This window comes from Neofelis nebulosa, chromosome 12 (genome assembly GCF_028018385.1).
Source record: "Neofelis nebulosa isolate mNeoNeb1 chromosome 12, mNeoNeb1.pri, whole genome shotgun sequence".
NCBI classification, from domain to species: domain Eukaryota; kingdom Metazoa; phylum Chordata; class Mammalia; order Carnivora; family Felidae; genus Neofelis; species Neofelis nebulosa.
The window spans coordinates 85,068,312-85,096,008 of NC_080793.1; the positions used below are offsets into that span (position 1 = coordinate 85,068,312).

The 27,697-nt window shown below is 48.1% G+C and overlaps 1 long non-coding RNA gene across 1 annotated transcript; it reads right to left on the reverse strand.

Annotated features, from left to right (window-relative positions):
* Window positions 1-1,008: 1,008 nt before the first annotated feature.
* On the reverse strand, window positions 1,009-8,222 carry LOC131492109 (uncharacterized). Its single transcript, XR_009251857.1, has 3 exons — window positions 8,085-8,222; window positions 6,502-6,754; window positions 1,009-1,300 (listed from the first exon to the last, which is right to left on the reverse strand). It is a non-coding gene; the product is annotated as an uncharacterized LOC131492109 (long non-coding RNA).
* Window positions 8,223-27,697: the final 19,475 nt, after the last annotated feature.

Here is a 27,697-nt window from a genome sequence, read left to right on the forward strand (position 1 = left end):
TTTCTCAACACGGCCTTTGGTCCACACTGAGAACTGTTTTAGTCCCAAATTAGGAGAACTACCGTAGTTCTTTTGTATACAAGTTGGATGGGGCAGAGACAACAGTAACAAAACAAGAGGCATTATGCTGCATCTTTTATCTTGGGTGTATAAGGAGCCCTGGTAGTCTGTGTGTGTCCGTGTTGGATGGCATTTCCGTAACTCCGGAGCAGTCGTTTCTAGAAGGCCAGGAACCATGGCTGCCATGGGGAAGGCAGTACTTCAGGGACAGAGGTTGAGCGTGCAGACAGCTCTTGGAGTACTTTCCCAAGTTCATCTTGCTCTTGCCCTCTTCCTCGGGAAGGAGAACTGTTTCCACACAGGAAGAAGGCCGTGACCCGTTGCTTTGGCTTTGGAAGAAAGAGTTTTCTCTTTTCTCTTGTACTGAAAGAACAATTCTTTTTAAGCCCTGGGCCTTAGCCAGAGACTCAGCCCGAGACCGTTCTACTTCCTGCCATAAGGAAATTACTAATCATATGTTTACTCTGCCATTATGCCACACGGCTGTAATTTAGAAGCCAGCTGATTATAAAAATATATTTACAGTCCGTTTTGCCAAAGACGATTACCACAAAAGGATATGGCCGAGCCGGTGGCCACAGTGTTCCAGGGCCGCACGTGCTCACGCTCCCTCCCCGCCAAAGTCACTGGTGGTTCTCCGGGATGGGGAAGGGGGCTGGGAATTGGGAAGGCACAGTCAGCTCTGGAAGTGTGAAAGGTGGAATTAGCACTTAGAGTCGTGTCCCTGAGACCCGCGGCCTGAATTCCAGCAAGGATTCTGTGGAGCCCTAGAGCGGAAAATACCACGTGCTGGTACAGAGGCGTCCGATTGGACATCGGGGGAGGAGCTGGCATTTGAAGAAACCAGCTGCCCGCTGCCTCTCCGACTCAGATCTTTAGTGATCGAATAGGGATGGGAACCGTATCCCTCGCTTTCCAATGACAGAAGTCACATAGGAGGTATTCCAAAGAGCAAACGCCAGTTCTGTATTCGAGCCAAAATAAATTTTATACTTGCTCCCCGTTCCCCAACCCGGAAGGATCCAGCTCGTCCTGCCTTAGAACTACCTGCAAGGACGAGGCTGTGTGGTGGAGAGCAAGAGGAGACCCCTGAGCCCAGACTGTCAGGTGCTGCTCTGTCACCAGTGTCGTCAGGCAGCTCCACACCAAGTACCGGCCGGGCGGGCCACTCGCTGCTCACGTGTCAGGCAGCAGAGGGACTCTGGCTGTGATCCATCTGCCTTGCTGTGTAATCATGTGCCTGAATAAACAAGTGATAAAGACAAGTCGCTAATTGGATTGGATCCCTGTGAGTTCAGAGGACTCCAGTCCCTCAATCCTATCTAAAATATGTCACCCTTCAGGGGCACCTGGGTGGCTCAGTGGGTAAAGCGTCCCACTCTTCATTTCGGCTCAGGTCACAATCCCACGGTTTGTGAGCTTGAGCCCCACATTGGGCCCAGTGCTAATACCACAGAGCCTGCTTGGGATTCTCTCTCTCCCTCTTACTCTCTGCCCCTCCCCCACATGTGCACATGTGTGCACTCTCAAAAAAAAAAAAAAGAGCCTTTTTTCTTTCTTTTTTTTAAATGATTATTTTTGAGACAGAGAGAGACAGAGCATGAATGGGGGAGGGTCAGCGAGAGAGGGAGACACAGAATCTGAAACAGGCTCCAGGCTCCGAGCTGTCAGCACAGAGCCCTACGCGGGGCTCGACCTCACAGACCACAAGATCATGACCTGAGCCGAAGTCGGAGGCTTCACCGACTGAGCCACCCAGGCGCCCCAGAAACAAATCCTATTTTTAAAAATTACTCTGTATTCACTATTAAGTACAAAATTAACCTATGCTTTATTTATTTATTTATTTATTAATGTTTATTTATTTTTGAGAGGGACAGAGACAGAAATGTGAGTAGGACAGGGGCAGAGAGAGAGGGACACATGGAATCCGAAGCAGGCTCCAGGCTCCGAGCTGTCAGGACAGAGCCCGACGCGGGGCTCGAACTCACAGACCGCGACATCATGACCTGAGCCGAGGTCAGGCACCCAACCTACTGAGCCACCCAGACGCCCCTAAGCCTTTTTTCTTTAAATAAAATATGTCACCGTTTCTCTACACCCCCCCCCCAAAAAAAGCCGATCTTCCAAAATGAAGCTCAGAAGTTCAGCTGTCACACTTGGGTTTGTAACACCACCTGCCAAGACTAAGAAGTTCTGGTGCCTGGCTCACAAACACTAGTTGAATGAATGAGCGTAAAAAAAAAATAGTTGACGTGTGGCGTTGAAAGTCAGGACAGTTACCACTGGGAACGGGGGGGGGGGGGGGGTGGAGATTACTGAGAGGGAGCCTGTGAGGGGCTGGGGAGCCCCTAGGAATAGTTTGTTTCTTTTTTTTTTTTTTTTAATGTTTATTTATTATTGAAAGACAGAACATGAGAGGGGGAGACACAGAATCCGAAGCAGGCTCCAGGCTCCGAGCTGTCAGCGTAGAGTCTGATGCGGGGCTCGAACCCATGAGATAATGACCTGAGCTGAAGTCAAACGCTTAACTGATTGAGCCATCCAGGTGCTCCCCCCTACCCCCCGACCGTCTCTTTAATGTTAAAACACAGCTTTGCACAACATGGGGGTTGTGGCCCACTCATAACCCTGGACTGTGATCACTTGGGCCGATCTCAGATGTTCTGCTTCTTTTTCTGGGTACTACCTGCCTCTTTCTGAAGTCAGGCTCGGTCACGTGATTGCTTTGGCAATGACACATTTGCGGAGGTGACGTGTCAGTTCCAGGTGGGAGCTCAAAAAGCCAGTGCGTGGCGTGGTTCACTGTGCCCCCTTCTCCCATCACGGTGTCCGTGGCAATAAGTGTCACCTGGGTCCCCTAGTGCCGCATGGAGTACAGTGTCCTTGCCGACCTGATTACAGGTGTGTTGTGACCATCAGTGAACCTTTATGACGTTACATGAGGGGAGTTTGCAGGCGATCTGTCACCACAGCATGACTGAAGTTGTCTTTGTTGATACAGAAATTGGTTCAGGGAGGTAGATGCTGCTCTAACTGAAGGGCTTGGTAGATGAGTTGTGGACAATAAGAACACTCGCACTGTGGACTCAGTCCAGAACACAGCAACGTATTCGACACTTTTCCTTATTTTCCCAAAGCTACTACGTGCCAGTAGGCTTCTAGATGCACAGGGAGAAGGTAACCCGTTACACAGACGCCTTAGGGCACTAAGGACTAGATGTCTGGGAAGGAAAGCCATCATCCTGTGTACCTCGCGAGGCAGATAGTATCTCATAAACGTGTACTTCTCAAACTTGAGCACACATCAGAATCCCGGGTAGGACTTGTGACAACTCAGATTGTTGGGCCCAGCCCAGAGCTTCTGATTCGGCCAGTCTGGGAAGAGGCCCGAGAATGAGCGTTTTATTTTTTTTAATTTTTTTTTTCAACGTTTTCTATTTATTTTTGGGACAGAGAGAGACAGAGCATGAACGGGGGAGGGGCAGAGAGAGAGAGAGGGAGACACAGAATCGGAAACAGGCTCCAGGCTCCGAGCCATCAGCCCAGAGCCTGACGCGGGGCTCGAACTCACGGACCGCGAGATCGTGACCTGGCTGAAGTCGGACGCTTAACCGACTGCGCCACCCAGGCGCCCCGAGAATGAGCGTTTTAAACCGGTTCCCCACTGATGCCGATTTTGCCGGTCTGGAGACCACACCCTGAGAACCACTCCTCACGGGCAGGGAATGTCATAAGTAGACTCTTATCTCAACCACAAGTACTTGCTGGATAGGCTTCCGAAGCGTCCATAATCTTTAATCTCGGTAATATTCGTGATTTCCCGTGACTGAGACATAGCACTTAGCTTGTTCACCGTGGACCTTTTGCTCACAAATTTTACAAAGTTGCATTTGCCTAATGGCAGATCTTTCTTTGTAGAGCTTGTGGGATATATTGAGGGTTTAGAAATCCGGTGTTCTTGCAGAACTGGGTTTTGGAATACGGCCAGAGGACTTGACTTGAATCACTGCAGTCTTGCGAGAAAAATGATGCACACATTACACTTAGAAAGAAAGAAATCTTTATTCGTGCTGATCCCCCTGAGTCTCTGTGTCGGCTCCCTCGTGAATGCTCATTTCAAAACTACCGTCTCCTGCTGAAACGCCAGTGAGGCACCAGGGACAGGGTGTGCTGTGTTGGTGCCTCCAGCTGCTGTCCCTGAATTCCTCCCTCTGTTGCTGTTCTGCAGTGGGCAGAGACACACAGTGGTTTCCCTTCTCAGAGCCAGGGCTGTGGTCATTCACGCCAAGGTCTGAGAGACAGGGACATCTGTGAGGGAAAGCCCCTGGGGCCCCTGGGGCCGACTCGAGGGATCTCCCCACCCAGAGGCACGTGTCCTGCGTGTCCACAGCTCTGGGGTCGGAGATCGAGTTGAGATGAGTAAGAAGAGGGAGGAGAAATTAGTGTTTCCCAGGGAAACTGGAGGCAACTCGTTTCTATCCTCCCCCATCTATAAATTAATCCCTGAGAGACAAGACTCACTCTCGGAAAGTACACTTGCTGACGCTGACTGATGGCAGGCCTTGAATGACCAGAGAACGTTAATGAAGTTCCTCCATATGCCCCATTCAATCACTGTCAGGATACATGATCAGATATATAACCAAACAGCCAGAAGCTTGATGTTGATCTTAAAAACCCTGCGGTGTTTTCTGGTCTGCATAATATTTCAAAAGGTAGCACAGAGTACTTCAATTTATCTTTCTGTGTTAAGAGTTTGGGGACTCCAGCTCAGGAAGCCAATAATCCTATGATTGCTGGAACAACAGACTTGGATTCGTGAATTTGTGTGGCCAGATTCTTTTTTTTTTTTAATTTTTTTTTTTTTTTTCAACGTTTATTTATTTTTGGGACAGAGAGAGACAGAGCATGAACGGGGGAGGGACAGAGAGAGAGGGAGACACAGAATCGGAAGCAGGCTCCAGGCTCTGAGCCATCAGCCCAGAGCCTGACGCGGGGCTCGAACTCACAGACCGTGAGATCGTGACCTGGCTGAAGTCGGACGCTTAACCGACTGCGCCACCCAGGCGCCCCAGTATTACTTTGTGTGGCCAGATTCTTATCTGTGCGTCTGATCCACGTTGAAACTCAGGAAGCCAAACACTGCCACTGCCTCCCAGTAAGTCTCATAAAGGCTACCTTTCAATGATCTGTGCACACACTGACCTCTACACGAAGAGGAGTTTTTATCCAGATGCCAACATGAAGAATACTAACTGCTGCAAGCAACCACGCCGTCTGGATAGGGACATCCCGTGTTATCCAGAAGCAGCGGAAATGCGATGTCACTTTTCTTGGCTTTACTCCTACCTCTGTCGATCTGATGCCTAATAAAGAATGATTTTTCGCTTCTTGTGCTCTTTCTGTGGTCTCTACGAAGATATTAAACACATCTATAGACTTGAAGACCAGCAAAAGGCGAACGTTGCTGCTGATAATTCTTCCAAGGGTGCATCTTTCTCTGGTTTATAAGCGGGCATGTCAGTTATCGTGGCCACAGTAATGCTGTGTAACACACAGCCCTCAAAGCCCCCATGGCATAAAGCCATGAGCATTTTTTTATTAAAAAAAATTTTTAGTGTTTATTTATTTTTGAGAGAGAGAGAAACAGAGCACGAGCAGGGGAGGGGCAGAGAGAGGGAGACACAGAATCGGAAGCAGGCTCCAGGCTCTGAGCTGTCAGCACAGAGCCCGATGCGGGGCTCGAACTCACAAACCATGAGATCATGACCTGAGCTGAAGTCGGATGCTTAACCAACGGAGCCACCCAGGCGCCCCAACCATGAGCATTTATTGCTTGAGTGTCTGAGTGGTCCACTGACCATCAGCTCTGCTGACCTTGGCCAGTCTTGCCTTGTACCTGTCAGCTGACAGAAGGTGACTTTAGCCCTGTGACTCGTATCTTCTGGCTGAATAGCCCAAGAACGTTCTGGGGGCCATGACAATGAAGCAAGACAAACAAGCAGACAAGGCTTCTTCAGGCTCAGGCTCACTGCTGGTTCCCCATCATTTCCATGACATTCTCTTGGCCCAAACAAGTCACAAGAGCAGCCCAGGTTCAAAGAGATTGGGAAACAGGTCCTGCCTCTTTAGAGAGTAGCACTCGATGCTACAGTCAGAATGTTTGGCTATAGAAGGAATGAAGGACTTGGAACCATCAAATGCAATACATTTTTCACAGTGAGATCCTTCCCCTAAGTGGTTCTGGCCAGGATTTGGAGACCTATTGGTCTCCTTTAAACACCTGTGGGAAAGGGTGGAGACCATAAATCTGGTCCCTCCTTGAGGCTAACTGATGTTTGTAGAGTCCTTTCCACGGTGGATGCCTTTGTCACTTCTCAGCCATACCATCATTTGTACCGTGAGCATCGCGCTAGGGGAGCCCCTAACTAGACTTACCTGCTGAAAGCGTCCAGTGACTGTGAACTTCCAGCAGTAGGCAGAAAGCGGTAGCTTGGACATTATGGGGCTGGCAACCCAGCAGCAGCCGGAAGGGAGGACTTGTCCTAAGAGTCTCGGGAGCCGGTTTCAAATGCTGTTTTTGAGAAGGATCAGTCAAGGTGAGACATGACTGAGGAAGGAACTCAATTCCTCCCGCACGTCCTCATGTCCTCATCGGTAGGGGAGTCTGATCTCCACAGCCTTTGGCTTCCTGCTGACACAAACAAAGAGGAGACTGGCGTGAATCATGGCTTTCAGGTCCTAGCCGAAAGCATTATTTTTACCCCAGGCCATGGCTACCTCCTGTGGCCAACAGAAAAGGCTCCGCAATCCTTTCTGAATTCTTGTCCGTGGGATTGTTCTGAGGCCTTACCAGGTAAGTCTGGCTCAGGGTAGGGGCAGCTACTGAAAGGCATTACCCTCGCTCCCTGGGGGCTGTTCCCAGCCTAACATACCCCACGCTGCTGGGGCGTTGGCTGTGCTGACTGAGGGGGTGTGCATGTGGAGGCTGGCGGAGAGGCGGTGGGCAGAGAGAAGAGCTTTACCACTTGCCAGTGATGTGAAGAGCTTTACCACTTGCCCTCACTGCCTACACACCTTCTAACCCTCTGGCTACTCTGTGTCTAAACTGTCTGCTGAATCTGTTCAAAATATGGAGGCATGTGTTCCCGGGTTCCACTGGAAAGGTCGAGCCGCCTGCATCATAACTTTGATCAAGCACGAGAAACACCCTCGTAGACAAGTAGAACCGTGTAACTCACACACACCGGGCACCCCATTGATGACAATGCCCTGACCCTCCTGGCCCTCACAGAGGAAGGCTGGAACATTCCATGGCCTGTGGCTAACTAAGGTGGACTTCTCCTGGCTGCTTCAGGGAGAGAGCCCAGACCAGACCAGGTGGCCCCACAGCCAAAATGGCAATCAGGAGAGGCCTTGTTGGCCGCGGTCTGGAGGAGGGTGCCCGAGTACGGTTCAGAACCCGCCCCGTGAGGCAGATTCTGCAGGGTGTTCGTGGAGAGCCCAAGGCGGCCAGTCACACATCTAAAGGGCAGTTGGGTAAAAAGGGAGAAAGAGGGGCTCTGTCCTTCTCCCGGAGAAGGACGGTCCCAACGCTAAGCCAAAAATCCTACTCCCAGCACGGTACACATTTAAATGGCTCCCCCCAGGAGAGGGTGAAACAGGACACCGCTCTTTCAGCTAAGTCAACCGAAGTCAGAATGTGCTCCGCTGGCGTGAAGGGGTGTGAGAGCTCGCGTGGGCATCCTGAGGTCCCAACGGCACTGAGACTGCTCAGTCTAAGCCACCAACGCTGTCCCTTCGTGCCCTGCACGGCCTGGCCTGTCAGCTCCCCCTAGCGGCCAGTGGTGGACACGCCCAAGCGTTCGCCAGTCTCCCCTTGATCGTGTTTTCCACACACGCAGTCATGGTGGCAAAATCCCTGTTACTATAAGCCCTTTAAAAAATCGAATAAATCCAGAATTTCAGGTTGTACCACATAGAGCAATGGTTAGTAATAGTTCATGAAACTACATACATACGTGTGTGTGCACACACGTATGTTCTGGGTCACAAGGTAAGAGGTCTTGGTTACAGAGGGTAGAACGGAAGTCTAAGAATTTGCAAAAACCAGGTCCAGAACCTGATGCAGCCAGGCCGTCATAGTTGTAGTTCCTCCCGGCAAGGAATGCAGGGAGGAACCCTGTCAAGCACCCATTGTGACTCATTCTGAGTCAGGGACTGGGGACTGGGGACTGGGGGTGGGGCACAGCCCTGAGTAGGGGAAGACCAGCCCCTCCCCATGGAGGGGCTAACAATATAGTTGACAAACGGCCGCACACAAGTAAAGAAAAGCAAGCAGCGGGCATCTGAGAAGGGATGGCAGGTTGGTGGAGCCCAGAGTAGGTAGGGGAGCTCCCGGGAGAGAGAACGGGGGCTGGGAAGATTTGTCCAGACTTGTGTCCCGAAGGAAGCAAAGGGCCTGAAAGTGCCCGAAAGGAAGGGAGTTTACCCACAGCAGGCTCAGGCTGGAAAGGGCTTTGGGGCTAATGTCACCACCTCATGTTTTCCCCTGGTAACCCATATTTGTGGCCTCACGGACTATACAACTTCAAAGTTTATAGCAAGTGCCTTTCTCTTTCAAAGCTTCTCTCTCCCTCTCTTATTTTGGCTTCTTTTGTTTGATTTTTTTTTTTTCACGGTGGTAAAATACGCGTAATACAAAGTTTGCCATTTTAATTCTTTTTAAGCGTATAATTCAGTGGCATTTAAGTACATTCACACGGTTGAATAACCATTGGCACCCCCCATCTCCAGAACCTTCCTCATCACCCAAAACAGGAGCTAACCGTTGAGCATTAACTACCCACCTCCCGTTCCTGCTCACCTCCGGTAGCCCCGGTTCCACTTTCTATTTCTGTGAATTTGTCTTTCTAGATATTTCACATAAGGGCAATCAATTTGTCTGCTTGTGTCTGGTTTATTTCACTTAGCATAAGGTCTAAATTTCATCCATGTTGTGGCAAGAGTCAGCACTACATTTTTATGGCTGAGTGATGGTGCGTTGTATGTTTATCCATTATCTCTTGATGGGCTTGTTACCACCACCTCCCTTTAAAATGCAGGAACTGGGGGCGCCTGGGTGGCTCAGTCGGTTAAGCATCTGACTGTGGTTCAGGTCTTGATCTCACAGCTCATGAGTTCGAGCCCTGCATCAGGCTCTGGGCTTACAGCTCAGCTTGGAGCCTGCTTCAGATTCTCTGTCTCCCTCTCTCTCTGCCCCTCCCCTCCTCTCTCGTGCTCTCTCTCTCTCAAAAATAAATAAACGTTAAAAATATTTTCTTAATGAAAAAAAAAAAAAGAAAGAAGGAACTGAGTAGCTCAGAATTCCCCCATTTCTTAATGGGAAGCCTGATTAGAGAGTTCCAGGCCTCCTGCCTCCTAGGCCGAGACTGTCACTACTTCAAGTCACCAACACGACATCCCTTCATTTCACATTCTGCTCTGGTTTCATATGGTGAAAAATAACAATTTCTTATATACCAATGCATACTAGGCTTTGTTCTGAGTGCTTTAGGCATATTGACTCATTTTCTCCTTACTGTAAACCTTCCCCTTTTCTACAGATGAGGAAACAAGCAGAGAGCAGCTTGCCCAACATCACATAGCTATTAAGTGACAAATCTGGGCCCAGAACCCAGTTCCAGAATCCCTATCCCTGTTACAGAGAGAAAAGCATTCTTCACCAAAACAGTACATGCAGTGGGATTACATTTCTAGTGTTAGAGACCTGAATTCCAGAGAGGAAATCAGTCAAGCTGCCCTCTGTCTGAGATTAACTGGGGAGGGCAAATTTCTTCCAGGGAAAAGATTACAAATTGAGTTACACCTGACTTTTTCCAGCAAATGTCTGTGGCCCCAAACTCTACATGGGTCTCGGGGGATAGTCTCCTCTCTTGACCAAATGACCGAAGAACTACAGAGCAAATGAAAATCCTTCAGGCCCAAAATTGGTTCCTGAAAAAATTCTAGACTTTGCTCACTTAAAAACACAGAAGTCTCATTCTGGGGATGTGACTGCTCCTAGTAAGTACAATTGCTTGGTTTTCCACGTGTCCAGGTCTCACGCTCCAGCCTACCCTAACCGCTATAATTAGGGCTGGGCCAGTAATCTGCAGACCCCAGAAAAGTCCCACAAGCACCCACAACCCTGTCCCAGTTCTTTTTAGATCACGTAACCTGTTGAGTAGGAAGACAGACCTTTCTAGAACGAAGAGCGAAAGCACAGTGTTTTTCTCCAAGTCTGTTCTACTTGGAAAAGCAAGCAATGAGGGAAAGTGCTCCCACCCCAAGGAGGGAGACTAGAGGAGGGAGGCCTGCTGTCTCCAGCAAAATAAGCAAGGACGTTTATTTCCAGGCACTGCTGAGAGAATGTATCATTAGAAGGTCCAAGCCCCAGGGGACTCTGTGCCCTTGCAGTGTGGCTGTCTGAGTGCTCCAGGTTGTGGGTGGTTTCTGCCAGTAAGTCTAAGGACTTCAGCTGATCAGTCAACAAGAACAGAACTTCCTTACCCGCCACAAAGCATCAGGCTGTAGCTTTGATAAGGCTCCTTCAAGGTGCCCTTCGAAAGCAACCAGTCTGCTGGCCTCTGCCATTTCCTTTGCGGCACAGACTGTGAAAACAGCAAGACAGGGCACGCGTGCCCTGTTCCTTCATGTGTCTAGCCATTTTGAAATTTTTCCCTTCAACCTTCCCCACCCAACAGTGTTAGCCAACGTCTCCTACGTCAGAGGTAAGGTGCCACAGAAATCAGGGTGAGACGGTCAAGGAGAGGGAACTGTGTCTCCTGCCACGGGTTGGACACTGCAGTTCCAGAACCGTTTTCTGGAGCTCAAACACCTTCCAGCCCCACTCCAGCCCCCCTCTTGCCCAGAGGTCTTCACAGACCGGTCCCTTTGAGTCCTCATGGAGCCTAAGACCCTGTCCAGAGCTAGAGCAAGAAAGGATTCATGAAAGTAGGAAACCCCTGTGAGCAACAGCACCCTGCCAGTGACGCGCAGACCCCAGAAGAGCCACGCGCGCACCTGACAGCCTCCCCTAGTTACGTTCAGGTCATGTGACTTGGCCAGGAGGAGAGAAACTTCTGGAAGGAAAGCCAAAAAGACTCTGTAGCTGCTTTGCTCCAAGCCTCTTACACCTGGAAAAGCAAGGGACAAGGAATCACATGAGGTCATGCTTGTGAGGGTGTTTTATAGATGTGGCCGAGCTCTGCAGCAGTTGGGTCAGCTATTTCACTGAGGGGAGGGGCATTTTTTTCCCCAAGGTTGGGTTGCTTTGCGTTTCAAGTTTCAGTCACTGGCATTCCTCCCCAGAGCACCCAGGCACTCACCCAAAGACAATGTCTTCCCAGTTGCCCCGTGAGCATGGACAGCAGCTGGGCAATCATTTAAAATATCAATGTCCAGGGGCGCCTGGGTAGCTCAGTCGGTTAAGCGTCCGACTTCGGCTCAGGTCATGATCTTGCAGTTCGTGAGTTCGAGCCCCGCATCGGGCTCTACGCTGACAGCTCAGAGCCTGTGACCTGCTTTGGATTCTGTGTGTGTGTGTGTGTGTGTGTGTGTGTGTGTCTTTCTCTCTCAAAAATAAATAAAAACATTTAAAACAATTAAAAAAATAAACGAATAAACTATAGATGCCCATGTTCCGTCTGGAGAGCCCTCTGCAGCGCTGACCCCAGGCAGGCTGGTCTCGGACAAAAAGAAAAGCCCACACTGGGCAGCGAGAAGGTTTCTCTGTGGAACCTGCAGCCCGTCTGTGGGGCACGAGGAGGAAGGGGGGCCCTCATTCCCGTGTTCCTCTCGATGTCGGACAAACTGATTCCACACTCCCCCCTCACTGGATGCACTGCAGTGTTCAGGTCCCCCCTCTGTAACGACACACTCACCCCTCCTCCCGTAAGGCAGCAGCTGATGTCTGCCGGTCCCTGGTCCCTTCCTCGGGGCTGACACTGTGTTAAGCACTTCCCGGGTATCACCTCATCAAATCCCCTGAGCTAGGTCCTCAGCAAGCTCACCCGTTCGACCTACCTAGCAGCTTATGTGTGCGTCCCCTGCCCCCACCGCTGGCCCCTGACGCAGGGCCCCCCATGGCCTGGATTGCAAGGAGAGTGTCTGAATTGGTGTCTCCACCTCCAGTCTTGTCCCTCTTGATGGTCCTATTATTCCCTGTTTCAGGCATCCCCAGAGCCCCCAACTCTGCCAGACCAAGCTGCCACAAGGGTCCTCAAACTTAGGCACACGTCACCCACCTTAACAAAGTTACGTTACTCATGACCTTTGCCCAGCGTGTTCGACAAAGAGCTGATGTTCCTTGGCTTCTCTCACGTTTCTGAGCCCCAAACGCTGGTCTGTTTGCCAAGCAAACGTGTCTGCGCCACGAGGAGAAGCACGGCCCCGCCAAGGTTCTGAGGGGTGGCCTCCTCCGTACCCCTGGGCTTATTAGTAGACAATCAGGATGGACCGGAACAGTGCACGCCTTTCATGGCCACTCATCTGGAGGGAAGGCGGTCAGTAGACACTAGTCCAGTTTTGGTCCTGTTCCAGGGCCTCCCTGCTTCCGTTCTGCGGCTGACAACTGTGGCCCCTCATTTATCACACACCAGACGCTTAACACCTGCAATGCTGAGTGTTTCTATCCACCAGTGGAGCTTCGTGACAAGACATGGCGGCACGCAGGGAAGAAGGCTTCGGATCTCATTATGGCTAAAAGTGGGAGAGCCTTCGGCAATCAAAAAGGATGACATCTTGCTATTTGCAACTACGTGGATGGAACTGGAGTGAAATTAGCCAGAGAAAGACAAATATCCTATGACTTCACTCATAGGAGGACTTTAAGAGACAAAACAGATGAACTTAAGGGAAGGGAGACAAACATAATATAAAAACAGGGACAGGAACATAACAGAAGAGACTCATAAATATGGAGAACAAACTGAGGGTTACTTGGAGGGGTTGTGGGAGGGGGGATGGGCTAATTGGGTAAGGGGCACTAAGGAATCTACTCCTGAAATCATTGTTGCACGATCTGCTAACTAATTTGGATATAAATTATTTTTTTTAACGTTTTTTTTTTATTTATTTTTGGGACAGAGAGAGACAGAGCATGAACGGGGGAGGGGCAGAGAGAGAGGGAGCCACAGAATCGGAAACAGGCTCCAGGCTCCGAGCCATCAGCCCAGAGCCTGACGCGGGGCTCGAACTCACGGACCGCGAGATCGTGACCTGGCTGAAGTCGGACGCTTAACCGACTGCGCCACCCAGGCGCCCCAGGATATAAATTATTTTTAAAAAATTAAAAGAAAAGAAAAAAAAAAGTGGAAAAGTCTTCATCTCTGAAAGCGTGCCCTCCACTGCTTTGGAAAAAGGCAAAACTCTCTCCTCTTGTAGGCCTCTGGACGTGCAGTACCTCACATCAAGTAAGGTGAGGGCCCGAAGAGGGCTCCCTGGACCAGCTAAACCAGATCTCCCCTTAACCTCACCCACTCTGTGGGCCCATTTCCACCTGCAGTCATAGAAATAGAACGTGATTTCAAGTCTCAGTACTAATGCTGTAAAACCCTGTAAGACTAAAATAAAACACCATCTGAGTAGACTTCTTTCCTAGAAAATGAGATCAGATGCCCTTCCCGCTCCATAATTAGGAGAAAGAAACTCTTGAGGCACCTGGGTGGCTCAGTCAGTTGAGCATCTGACTTCTGATTTCATCTCAGGTCATGATGTCCCGGTTGTGAAATTGAATTCCACGTCTGCCCCTACTCTGTCAGTGGGGATTTTCTCTCTGCTTGGGATTCTCTCTCTCTCTCTCTCTCTCTCTCTCTCTCTCTCTGTCTCTCCCCTACTCTCACATTCATGATCACTCTCTTAAAAAAAAAAAAAAAAAAAAAAAGATATTCTTCCCTCCAGTAAAACTAAGGAAAAGAGAATTTAAAGAGGTCTATTATTGTCTCAAAAATTAGGTAGGAATTAATATACCATTTAATAATAAATTCTTGCAAGGTTTCATCTAAACAAGCATATTTTAAAAAAAAGCAATTTTAAGTGAATCTTTGCCTGTGACAATGCTGATACCTGTCACTACTGTCGGGTTTTTTTTCTCCCTACGTTTGTTTTTCCTCCTATGATTCTCCCTCTCTTTCTTGTAGTGAATTATGAAACATTTATAGTTTGGGTATATATGGAATAGTTGCACATATCCTTTCCTTAATGTAAAAGAATGCATGAACGCAGAAGCAAGAACCAGTCCCAGCCCTGGCCTGGGGAGCTGCATGTCCTATGGCTCTCTGCCACCTTGTGTCTCCATCTGGATACTGCACTGTCCCCAGTGTGGTCTGAGAAGGGTGGAGTTCTCCCTCCTGTCCATCACCAGACACTCAACCCCAGCCCGAGCCCACTCCATGGGATTTGGCAAGTACCTTCAAGGCTCCAGAGGGAAAGTGCAGGAACTCTGGAACCACACCTCACCTAGGCTCCCGGTTTCCCCCTTTACACCTGACACTGTGAGCAAGTTATTTTACCTTTGTGAGACTTCACTTATGCACCCGTAGAATGCAGGTGGTAATAATGCCTGCCTTCAGACTCGTGGCCACTGAACTTCTAGAATGCCAAATGGGTGCGATGCTGTTGTACAGATTAAATGAAATGGGGTAAAGTGCCTGCAAATCACACAACAACGAATGCTTCCTGAACAGATGAAAGAATGAGTAGAACGGCTGACTGAACGAACTTGGGAAGAAGGTAGGTCCATCTGTCCAGCTTAAGTCCCTCTTCTGAGGGACCCAGTGAGATGAAGGGCAGGAAATCCCATTGCAAATTCCCAAAGATACAAAACCAATTGGCCTAGCTGGGTTTGAGCCCGTCCCCTTGTCCAGACATCCGGCCAAGGCTCTGCTTGTGGGTTAAGGAAGACCAGGAAGGGGTTGGTCCATGTCAACTGGATTGACATTCCGGAGGGTGCTTACTGCAAGCAAGAGAGTCTGAACCAGGTAGCAGTGGCAACAGGCTATGGGTGGGGAGGACCCTCCTGATACTGAGTTAGGTCTTCAACAGGAAACGGCTAGGCTGGAATTGCCAGACTCTAACCAGTGACTTCTAGAAAGCCAGATGGGTGTGGATTGATTTATCTCATCCATCTGCCTCTAAGGAGTCAGCTGATACAAGTATCGTTTTTATTCCCCTTCAAATGGACAAAAATGGAAACCCAGAGAAATTAGGTTTCTCAGTTGATGTTACAAAAATAATGTATTCTAAGCTAGAACCTGAGCTCTCCACATTCTGGTTGAGGTTTTCTTCCAACACAGCATGACAGCCCCAGGTAAAGAGCAGCCTTTAGAGGAAACGGTCAGATTTTTCGAGAAGACCAACCCCCAGGAAGTTCTGATGAGCTGGACAGGAGGCGTCATCTTCCAGATGTGGCCCCATGGGCAGTTGGTATGTTATTGTATGCCCTTTAATCCTCGATGACCTTCCAATTTGAAATAAGGGTTCAGGGGTCTTTCTGTAAGAACAAAAACAAAAACACACCAAAAAACAAAAAACAGTGGTCTTATCCTTTATATTAACTTCATTAAACAGATTTCAACTTTAGGAAACATAATCGGAACAGAGCCTAACTTAAGAAATTATTTTCACCAAGAAATTAATACCTTTTAGGTTGTTTATAAATAATCTTTTTTTCTGTTGCTTTTTAAATTTTAAAATACAGTATTTTAAAAATAGTACATGATTACAGAAACTATAGGTTTACTGTAAATTGTTATCAGGAAACAATTGTGGCAGAGACACTGTGATTGTCCCCATCATCTCCTGATGTTCACCCCTTTGTGATGTCCCTCCCCTTGAGTGTGGGTGGGACCTGTGACTTGCTTCTACCCATACATGAATGCAAAGGCGATAGAATGTCTCTTCTGTGATCACGTTGCATAAGGTTGTAATGCCTGTCTTACAAGGAGACTCTTTTCCTTGCTGGCTTTGAGGAAGCAGTGGTCATGTTGGCAGGACCCATGTGGCAAGGAGCTGAGGGTGGCCTCTGGCCAGCAGCCTCCAAGACACCGAGGCCCTCAGTCTGTCAACCCACAAGAAACAGACTGCTCCTGACAACCATGTGAGCAAGAAAGTATATCCTTTCCCACTCTCATCCCAGATGAGACCACAGCCCCAGTGATCACCTTGATTACAGCCTTGCAGCAGACACAGCTCAGCTGTGCCTGGACCCCTGATCTATAGAAACTGTGGAGTCATGACTGTGTGTTGTTTTAAGCCACAGAGTTTGTGGTGACTTTGCTCTGTAGCAATAGGTAATGAACACAACTAGATAATAAAAATATGAAAAAATATTTATATCCTCACTACCCAGAGATTACCATTGTTCACGGTTTCGTGGATATTTTCTGGAATAAAATTAATACATAATCTTTGAAAAATCATAATTTAGGGGCACCTGGGTGTCTCAGTCCGTTAAGCATCCAACTTTGGTTCAGGTCATGATCTCGCAGTTCATGAGATCAAGCCCCGCGTCGAGCTGTCTGTTGTCAGTATGGAGCCTGCTTCGGATCCTCTGCCCCCATCTCTCTCTGCCCCTACCCTGCCCCCTCAAAAATAAACATTAAAAAAAAAAAAGCTTTCTCTTACCCATACTCACCCACACTAACTCCCCCAGCTCCTTGTATTAGAGTTATCGTCACAACATAGTATGCCTATTCTTTACCTGTGTGTCACTTTCTCATCCAATTAGGACAGAGCTGTGGACCAGTCTCAGTAGGAAACAGGTGCCACTGCCAAATTGGGAAAGTCCATGGGGACTTAATAAGGGACAATTCAGCAAGACAAAGGCTGGCAGAGGGGGAACCACAGAGGATGCCACAGTACCCAGAGCCAGTGAAGCCAGAAGGAGACAATCAAGTGGAAAAGGGTCTCCTTTACAGGAGGGACATAAACAGCCCGAGCCAAGCATACAGGGACAGGAAAGGACAGTCCAGGGGAATCCATACCCCAGCCTCACCCCCCTCCTGCCCTCTGGTCTCTACCAAGGCTCCCCATGGGCTGAACCGATGCCGAAGGGCAAGGAGTCCAGGGAGGTGGTCCACAGAATCAAGCACACTTCTGGCAGAGAGCAGGGAGGGGAGGTGGAGAGCCGATCTGGCTGGGCAAGGGGAGCTATCCAGCACAGAGTGTGTCCCATTTAATATTTATGTCCCTTGGGCCCAGAACAACCCTCATTTAAGATTTACATCCCTAGTGCCCAGGAAAATCCTTGATAGTAGGGAAGAAATTGTAGGTATATTTCAACCATATTGCCAGGCACTAGAGATAAAAACCTAAATGTTAATAATCATTTGGCTGAAAGGAGAGCATGAAAGATGAAGTAGAGAGGATGGAGGAGGGAAGGAAGAAAACTTTGCTAAGGCAGGGGTGTCTGATTAACTGGAGGGTGCAAGCTTGCGGGGCTCCAGACCTTCTCTCTGGGGACTGAATCAGGTGCCCCAAAGCTGAGGGCTTGTTTGGGGAACCCAGGAAGAATATTTACCCATCCTCTTTTCTTTAATGTTTTACTTATTTTGAGAGAGAGAGAGAGTGCAGGGGAGGGGCAGAGAGGGAGACACAGAATCCAAAGCAGCCTCCAGGCTCTGAGCTGTCAGCACAGAGCCTGACTCGGGGCTCAAACTCACGAACTGCAAGATCATGACCTGAGCTGAAATCAAGAGTCTGTCGCTTAACCGACTGAGCCACCCAGGCACCCTGCTTGAGACTTTAAATTTTTTTTTTTTAACATCTATTCCTTTTTTGAAAGACAGAAAGAGACAGTGCGAGCAGGGGACGGGCAGAGAGAGAGGGAGACACAGAATCCGAAGCAGGCCCCCGGCTCAGAGCTGTCAGCACAGAGCCCGAAGCAGGGCTCGAACTCACAAACTGAGATCATGACCTGAGCCGAAGTGGGAGGCTCAACCGACTGAGCCACCCAGGCACCCCGAGACTTTAAATGACCATTGGTCCTCTCAACCACCTTTGAGGAGCAAGCAGACTGACAAAGCTCTCCCTCGCCCAAGAAAGTCCTCTACTAGTGCCCTATTCAAATGACATCTAGGAGAGTGATCAAACAGCAAAGCAGAACCGCAGGCCATGGGCAGCACAGACAGGGAGCTGGCTCCAGGGAGCTGAATCAGGGCCCTTCAAGAACGACGCTCTCCCTGCCGAGGTGGAGGAGTGGGGGCTTCTCAGAATGTCTGCGCGCCCTCAGTCTTCCTCTGGACCGGGGACTGCGCTGCACTTCCTATTTTCCTTTCCCGAAGGAGTGGTTAGTGCACGGATCCTGTCGTGACACAGCCATCGCGTACGGGGTGGGGGACACAGCTAGCCCAGCTTTCCTGCTTACTGGTTTCCAGGTAGATAAGACTGCACCTCATTCACTAAAGTACAGGCTGTCCTGAGATCCCGAATTGTGAACTGGAGACTGAAACTGAAACTGGAGACATCTGGGCTCCAAGGGGCGGGAGAGAGGGATGAGTATATTCTGCACCCAGCGGGAGGGTGAGCCGGGCACTGGGCCTCCAGGTGGGCAGAGTGTGGGGACCCCTGATGATGTTCGCTCACTAAGCACTCTGATTTTCTCCTGTTCTGGGTACAGAGTAAGGTTGCACTTCTGGCCCCCAAAAGTAGAAACTTCTCTCTACTTCCGTCCTTTGTGATTGGAAGGACTGAATTATACTAGCGCAGTTTTTCGCCTTTTGTTCTCACTGCTGATACGTGTGCCCCAAGAAGGTAGTCTGCAAATCGACATATTAGAAAGTACAAGTACAGGTTTGAATTAAACCAAGAAAGAAAGAAAGAAAGAAAGAAAGAAAGAAAGAAAGAAAGAAAGAAAGAAAGAAAGAAAGAAAGAAAGAAAGAAAGAAAGAAGAGAAAGAAGGAAAGAAAGAAAGAAAGAAAGAAAGAAAGAAAGAAAGAAAGAAAGAAAGAAAGAAAGAAAGAAAGAAAGAAAGAAAGAAAGAAAGAAAGAAAACGTAAACAAATTATGGGTACAGTAAGAGCTTAGATAAGCAGACGGGGGGAATATTAAGAGAAGAGGGGCCAATAGTGGCACTAAGTAGGAAGAGGGCGACTTGGGCCCCCATGACTGGCAACTTGATGAGAGCTGGTGGACTGAGGTGCTTTGGTTCATTTATCGGCTCAGTACTGGGGTTTCCAGCCCATCGCTGACTCCCAGCAACCCGCGTGGAGATTACAGAGGAATCACATCGCCCGCGAAGTGTGTTCTTGGGCATGACATTAAGGCTAGACTTTGTATCTTCCATAATGTAGCGTTGGTGCCACTGGCTTGCTGACTCCAATCTAGCACGGAATCCCACACCTGGCAGCTTTTCCGGGAGGAAAAGTTCCATTGGAAGGATCCATTGGCCAGCACTCAGATATAATAGGTTATATGCATCCAGACCAGCGACAGAAACATATTGAGAGGGTTTTATGGGGATTTGCAATTTCGTTTTATTTACGTTATTAAAAATTATTTTAATGTTTATTTTTGAGAAAGAGAGCGCACGAGCCGGGGGAGGGGCAGATAGAGAGGGAGACAGAGGGTCTGAAGCAGGCTCTGTGCTATCAGCGTAAAGCCTGATGTGGGGCCCGAACCCACAAACTGTGAGATCGTGACCTGAGCCAAAGTTGGACACTCAACTGACTGAACCACCCACGTGCTCCAATTTATGTAATTTTTAAAAAATTGCCCAACCCTGGGACTTGGAATTTTAAAGCTCTTCTGCTGGGGTGGGAGAGGTGGTGGGGAGGAGGGTGTTACTGTGACTTAAGACAGTGGTGATGGGTCCACGGCCACCACGGATCCCAAAGGAATTAGGCAAGGTGAATGAGTCAGCCAGACCACCACCACGCAGAAGGGCAGCAATGCTGTTCAAGGCCATCCTAGCTCCTCCTACGGGCAGGCGCCTTGGTTTCTGCCACAGAATTCAAAGAGAAAAGGCCTTTGTAATCAGGAAGCCTAAGTCTTTGGAAGAGCCCAGAAGGAGGTAGGTGACCTCCTGGATAGGTGCGCTTCCTCCCGTGACACTTAGCAGCCCTGACCGGAAGCTTGATGTCATCATCGAAGGAGACGTGCTTGGCTTTTCACCCCTGAAAAAAGACTGAGACTCTCCAATCGTCTACACCATGATCAAGTCTGCCTCCTTCTCCATCTCTGGATTTCTCTGTCCCTGGAGCACCTGTCTCTCACTCGGCCACCCCAGCTTGCTTTCGGAAGTGGATCTTATTCCAAATGTGATGTCATCATTCCGTGGCGCCCAGCGGCCGTGTGGCGAGCAAATACAGGAAGGCACACACACCGCCAGGAGGGGCTTGCAACAACAGAAATGTATTCTCTAGCTATTCTGGAGGCTAGATGTCCAAAATCAAGGTGAAGTCGGGGTCACGCTCTCTCTCAAGGCTCTAGGGGATGATCCTTGTCTCTTGTCGCTTCCGGTGGGTGCCGGCAGTCTCTGACTCGCAGATGAGTTACTCCAGACCTTCCTCTCTGTGGGTCCACGTCCACATTTCCGTCTTCTGACAGGGACACCGGCCAATGTGACCTCACTTTAACTTGTCTGATTATTTCTGCAAAGACCCTATTTCTGAATGAGGTCACATGGTGAGGTTCTAGGTGCACATGGCTTTTAGGGGACAGTAGTCAACCTGGGGACACCGCAGTGACTAATCACAGGAATGCAAGTCTGTCTGGGCATCAGGGGCATGTCCCAGAGTGGCTGCTCCGTTCTCCCTCCCGTGCAACACCTTTACCTTGGCCTCTGGTCTGCCCCAAGGTGGCCATCACAGTTGAACACTTACTCTGTGCCAGGTTTTATTATAGTTTTCTGTGCAGTAGCTCATTATTGCCACAAAAAGCCCAATAGGCTGACTCTCATCTTCCTCGTTAGGCAAAGGACACTAAAGGTGCTGAGAAGGTGAGTGCATCGTAGACGGACCCCCACAGAGGCACCAGACCACCTCTGTGCAGAGCATTTAGGTGTGGACAAGGTTTGCTTTCAGCTGTTTATTTTGCTTTTTGTATTTCTAAGAAAGGTAAAACTTTAATTCCATTGAGAAAGAGTACATCAATGTCCAAGTTTTTTAAATCATAGATTTGAAAAGTGAATTAACCGAGATAACGCAAACAACCATCTAGGAATGAGAACACAGAAGCCTGCCTATGAAAAAGACAGCACAAATGTCTTCCAATCGGCCATGTCCAGCTAACTTAAACCAAGTCCCGGGGTTGGACACCTGAGTGCTATGAGCTAGGTTTTCGCAAAAGCGATGAGCATCGTGTCAGAAAGGTGCCACATGTGTGGTCTCCGTGACTGTGACAGCAGCCGATCTCCACCTTCAGCAGCAGCCCGGAGGAAGGGACAACCATTCTGGCCCTAATCAACTCCTCTCTAACTGAGTGACTAAGATGGCCCTTCCATGGGGCGCCTCCCTCTCCTCTGTCCCTGCGAGTCCATCAGGCTATCTCTGGAGAGACGGAGCACCCCCACACGTTTTAGAGAAACCACGTTCCCTGACACTGCCTCTCTCACCGGCCACAGCTGTGACGTGGGCACTGTGGTCCTGGGGCTGCCCAACCGTGCCTCGTCACTTATTCCAAATAGTCATTGGAGCCTGCTGGGCAGCGGGTAGGGAAGGCGGGGAGACGCCACGATGACAAGGTGGGCAAGTCACTTTCCTCATGGAGCTTATGTTCTGGTGGGGAGAAGGGCATTGAACAAATCAATGAGCTCATTGCAGAGAGTGAGATGGACTGAGGAGACAATGACACTGGTGGTGGGGAGTGACCTCCGGGGTGAGCAACACGAGTTTGGGGCCCTGGCGAAGGGCTTCCGTAAGGAGATGATGTTTGAACTGAGAGCTGAACGGCGAGAGGGGAAGCGTTTGTCAGCCAGAGCGGGACTGAAGGGACATCCTCCCGGCCATCTGGATCTTGGGGGCTCGCAGATCCCACCAAGGACACAGACGTCCCCGTTGCGGCTCAGCGCCCTGCTAGACTTTACAGTCGGTACGGCCACAGCAATGTCACCTAATAGGACAGGTGTAAATTAAGTATAAAGGTGTGTGTATGAAGCTCTCGCTCTGACTGCAAATAGAATGTGTCCAAACAGATGTGCTTTTAGGGGCGCCTGGGTGGCTCAGTCGGTTGAGCATCCAACTTCTGTGCTGCCAGCACAGAGTCTGGAGCCTGTTTTGATTTTGTGTCTCTGTCTCTCTCTGCCCCTCCCCTGCTCATTCTCTCTCTCCCTTTCTCAAAAGTAAATAAACATTAAAAAAAAATTTTTTTTTAGAGTCAAATGCTTAACCGACTGAGCCACCCAGGCCCTCCACCCCCCCACCCCCAAATTACCCTTTTAAGGTCTGATTCCTCCTTTCTCCTGCCGGCTGCCTTGTTACTTTGTGTAATTTCCTGTGTGTATAAAAGCCTGTGTGGCCTTGCTGGAGGTTCTGTGCATCAGCTAATATCCTTTGGTAAACCCCTTTCTGCTGGAACGAGCTCGAGTGGCTCCTATTGTCTGATCCGTAGAAGGCTATTGGTCCTCCGTACAGATGCTCAAAGCCTTCTTGTATTTCTCTACTGAATCCTCCCGTCTCCTCGCTGGGGGTCTGCAGGGCAGTGCTCTGTCCCTGGCTCTGTTGCTTGTACAAGTCCCGTGACTCATGCTGATGTAAACCCCGTCCCACCAAATGTTCTTCGTTCGACAATCATAGCTCAATAACTCCCTCTCATTCTGGAACAGTTCTAATCCCCCCACTTTCTCCAAAAATTGAAGAAAAAAATAAACTTATAAGAAAGTCTTTTTATCTACCAGAGGGGAGAAAAGTCCAAGGCCAGGTGCCTTCTTCATGCTCAGTGTTTTTTTAATGTTTTTTTATGTTTATTCATTTTTGATACAGAGAGACAGAGTGCAAGCGGGGGAGGGGCAGAGAGAGAGAAAGACACAGAATCCGAAGCAGGCTCCTGGCTCTGAGCCGTCAGCACAGAGCCTGACACAGGACTTGAACTCACAAACTGTCAGACCATGACCTGAACTGAAGTCGGACACTCAGCTGACTGAGCCAACCAGGAGTCCGTAATACTCAGTTTTTAAAGACCTGATCCTTTTTCTTGTTTTCTTCCTTTTTTTTTTTTTTTTTTTTTGGTAAAGTATCTTAATGTAAAATTTAAAATAAAAACCACCTAGGGGCATCTCGGTGGCTCAGTTGGTTGAGCATCCAACCTAAGCTCAGGGTCGTAATCTTGCAGTTCATGAGTTCGAGCTCCACATGGGGTCAGAGCCTGCTTTGGATCCTCTGTCCCCCTCTCCCTACCCCTCCCCGACATATGCTGTCTCAAAAAAAAAAATAAACATTTTTAATAAATAAGTAAAATAAAAACAACCTAAAAGATCCCTCTTTGAAGAGTATGAGAGTGGGTAAGATTGATTCAATGGCATCTTGCTTAGACACATCTGTTTAAAAATTGGTTAAAAGGTATTATTTAACCAATGAACCGTAAGGGCTCAAAAAAAAAAAAAAATCCAAACACAATAACACTCCCTCAGGTAAATGCCCCGTCAGACAGTTTTTTAAATGTGTATCATTTATTTGATAAAGCATAGCAGCTTATCCAGAGAGGAGTTATGGTCTATTGCATAAATAGGCATTTGGACAGCTTTAAAAATGCATACTCTTTACACCCAAATGCCGAGTGAAAATCCCAACAGAAAGTGGTCATTATGCGCAAAGAGCAGCCACTTTTCAAACCCAAGAGGTGATCCAACCAAATGATGCCTTTCAAAATTTTCTTCTCCGAGAGCTGCATAAACATCCACTTATTTACTTATTTAAATGACCACTAGTCGCTTCTGGGTCTGGGTCAAGAGGCTCCCCAGTACGAGTGAACTGACCTTCCCTGAGCACGGGCTTATCAGGGTTCTCACCCTTGTGTGCTCACCAGAATCACCAGGAAGCCTATCCAGACCCCACCCTGAAAAGCCCAGGATACGGTTCTGAAACCTCCCCAGGGGATTCTGATGTGCAGTCAGGGTTGAGAACCGCCAGGCTTAAGATAAGAATCCAAAGCCCAGAGAGGCCAAGTGACTTGCCCAAGGTCACACAGCAAGCCTGGGGGAGACGTAGGTATCTGGATCCTAGGCTTCACTCTTGCTGCTCCTGTATACTCTCTCTTTTCCTTGTAGAGTTGCCTTTTTGGTTTACTTTTAATACAGTTTCGTGCTTTCTTTCATTACATCTACACTGGAACTATATAAATGGTGTGTAAAGTAGTAATATAATTACACCAAGCAAACATTTAGAAAACACAATGAGGAAAAACATACTTCCATTTCCCAAATACCAGTTCAATGAGTCCTTTTGTATTAATTGTACCAGATAGCCTTAGATCTCGTTTTCTTCTTTATGTATTTCCCTTCCTTGTAATTGTGAGTTTATATGTTTGTGTATTTTAAAATTTCATACCCCAGATATTCTACCTTACTGCAAATTATCTATTTGTTTTAAATTAATTATTTTCTTTAAGTTTATCGAGAGAGAGAGAGAGAGAGAGAGAGAGAGACAATCCTAAGCAGGCTCCGTGCTGTCAGCGCAGAGCCTGATGTGGGGCTGGGACTCACAAACTGTGAGATCATGACCTGAGCCGAAATCAAGAGTTGGACATTTAATCTACTGAGCCACCCAGATGCTCTGGTTTTATTTTTTTTTTTTTTAAATTTTTTTTTTCAACGTTTTTTATTTATTTTTGGGACAGAGAGAGACAGAGCATGAACGGGGGAGGGGCAGAGAGAGAGGGAGACACAGAATCGGAAACAGGCTCCAGGCTCCGAGCCATCAGCCCAGAGCCTGACGCGGGGCTCAAACTCACGGACCGCGAGATCGTGACCTGGCTGAAGTCGGACGCTTAACCGACTGCGCCACCCAGGCGCCCCCAGATGCTCTGGTTTTAAATTAATTTTAAAAATAATAGATGTTCACTGAAAATTTCAAGGAATATAAACATATGTAAGATAGAAAATAGAAGGCCCTAAACCCTTCCCATCCCAGTTGCTAGAAGAAATCTATTTTTTCTGTATATATGCTGAAATGGGAATGAATAAGGGGTACAATTCTGCAATTTGTTCTTTTTTTTTCTCCTTTTTTATCCCTAACTAAATGCTTTGGGCATCTTTCCACATCCTTACATACTGATTACTTCATTCACACTATGCCATTAAGTGGGTATGCCATAATTTATTTAACCCATCTTCTATGGAAACACTTAGAAGCCTTTTCTATCAAAAACATCAAGCACGTAAACAAACACCTAACCATGTGAATGTCAGGGCCTCCCAGCAGCGGCTGCGGCCCACCTGGGCTGCCCCCTCCAAGCTGCCCGGCTGGCTCGGACACAGGTCTCCCAGGGCACGCTGTGTACTCTGCAGACAGAGGGCTGGAAAGACTCCTGTGGTTGACTCCCCGACCCGTGCTTAGAAAAGCAGCCCACAAGGAGGGACACTGATAATTTGCCTCGTTTCCAAGGCAACTCAAACAACAGGGAGGGCGGGGCCCAGGATGCATCTGATCTGCATGTGCTTTCAGAAATCCCCAAGGCTGCCAGAATTCAAGGACTGTGGGTCTCCTGTGCAGACTAACTGTTGTTTTCTGGGTCCCTCCTCCTGCTGCCAGCTCAGGGATGGGGTGGGGGGGGCAGGATATAAATAGAACCATTCAGCCATAGCAACACAGGTGTTTTTGTCTTTCACTTTTGTTTTTAAACATCAAGGAAAGAAGGGAAATAGAAACTCATTGTCAAAGAGTGTATTGTGCAGAAAGCAATTTAGCAATGTTTCAAGAGCCTTAAAAAGGGAAACTCTGACCTGGAGATTCTACTAAAGAAATGATCACACCTGTGCAGAAATATTAGGAGCCGGGGCCCTGGAGGTCCTACTTGCACCAGGGTTTTCCTGGCCTGTGACTCTGGACAAGATACCTCTCCGTCCTGTTTCCTCATCTCTAAAATACAAATAATACTTGGACTTCCTCACTAGGCTCTTGTGAAGATGAGGTGAATTAACCCACATAAGCCATGTAGACAAGGACCAAGAGAGCTTTGTAAATGTTGGCCGTTGTCGTATTTAACAGCAGAGATGGATAGAGGAACCGTGAAATAAACAATGGAATATTACGTAGCCATGAAAAAAAAAATCACCGTGAGAAAATGCTCACAACATAGTGTTAATTGAGAAAGAATCAAGAACAAATGTACATAATGTATGATATTAATGACACAAAAATGACAGCAAAGTATTAGATATGTCCAGATTATAAGATTATGAGCATTTTTATATTTAAAAAAATTTTTTTAATGTTTATTTTATTTCTGAGAGAGACAGAGCACAAATGGGAGAGGGGAAGACAGAGAGGGAGACACAGAATCCCAAGCAGGCTCCAGGCTCTGAGCTGTCAGCACAGAGCCCGACGTAGGGCTTGAACTCATGAAAGGTGAGATCATGACCGGAGCTGAAGTCGTATGCTTAACCGACTGAGCCCCCCAGGCACCCGAGCATTTTTATATTTTTACATATTTTATGAGGTTTTCTATAATAAGAATCGATGACTTTTATGATCAGGAATCAATAGTTTTTTTTTAATACAAAAGGATCTTGAAATATGTATACGTATCAAACAATGCCAATCCTTTTCTCCCAACATTAGTGCCAATGCTACTCCAAAGTGGGGGTTCAAGGGTTGTTTGTTCTCTTGGTGTCCCCACTGTGTGTGGCCCTTCCCGAACCACTGTCTTGTCACTTGCTTCCTTTCTCCCTTACTTGGCTTCCTTTCAAGATAGGAGTCTATGAAGTCATTTACTCAGGCTCAACTGTCAAAGACTGTTAATGCTTAACATGTGATGGTACCCGCGACAATATGTTTCACCAGGGAACAAAGGCAAAGGATGACATCCCTAACAGTAGAATTTTAGACACCTCTAGACAGTGGAGAATACTGTTAAATAAGCAGGAAGGAAAGTGGTTTCCTAATGCCTCTGAAATCACATCCTGGTGATTCATTAGGCTGACTCAGCTCAAAACCACCAAAGGTTCAAAGTGCAAAATCCTCATCTCCTGAGAGGTGCAGACCTTGACCTAGTTACTAGGAATGAATACACCAGGTTGGAGGTGGGGTGGAAGAGGGCTATAGAAAGGGAAGGTTCATCCAGGAGAGAGTTTTACTCTTTTGAATATAATATCAGTCTTTAACGAGCCTGTAGAGTGTCGAGAAGGAGATTCTGGGAAATGATGCAAAGTCCTTAGTGAGGGTAAGAAAAACACCAGTGGCCTCCAAGAACTGGCCTCCAAGAACCTGACTTTCTGCCCACTGGAGGTAGAAGGAAGGAAAAATGAATGCCCTTCTCAAGTTCAAAGGGCACTGGGAAAAGGAAGCCACTGGAAATTGACATTGTCTGAACCCAGGTTTGTAACAAAGAAATTGCTTCATAATTTTAAAATTATTCATTCCCACCTATGCTGTGGCTTCATCCCAGGAAGTAGCAAGTCAACTGTATCCAAGGAGGGATTAAACATAATAAATAAAAGAA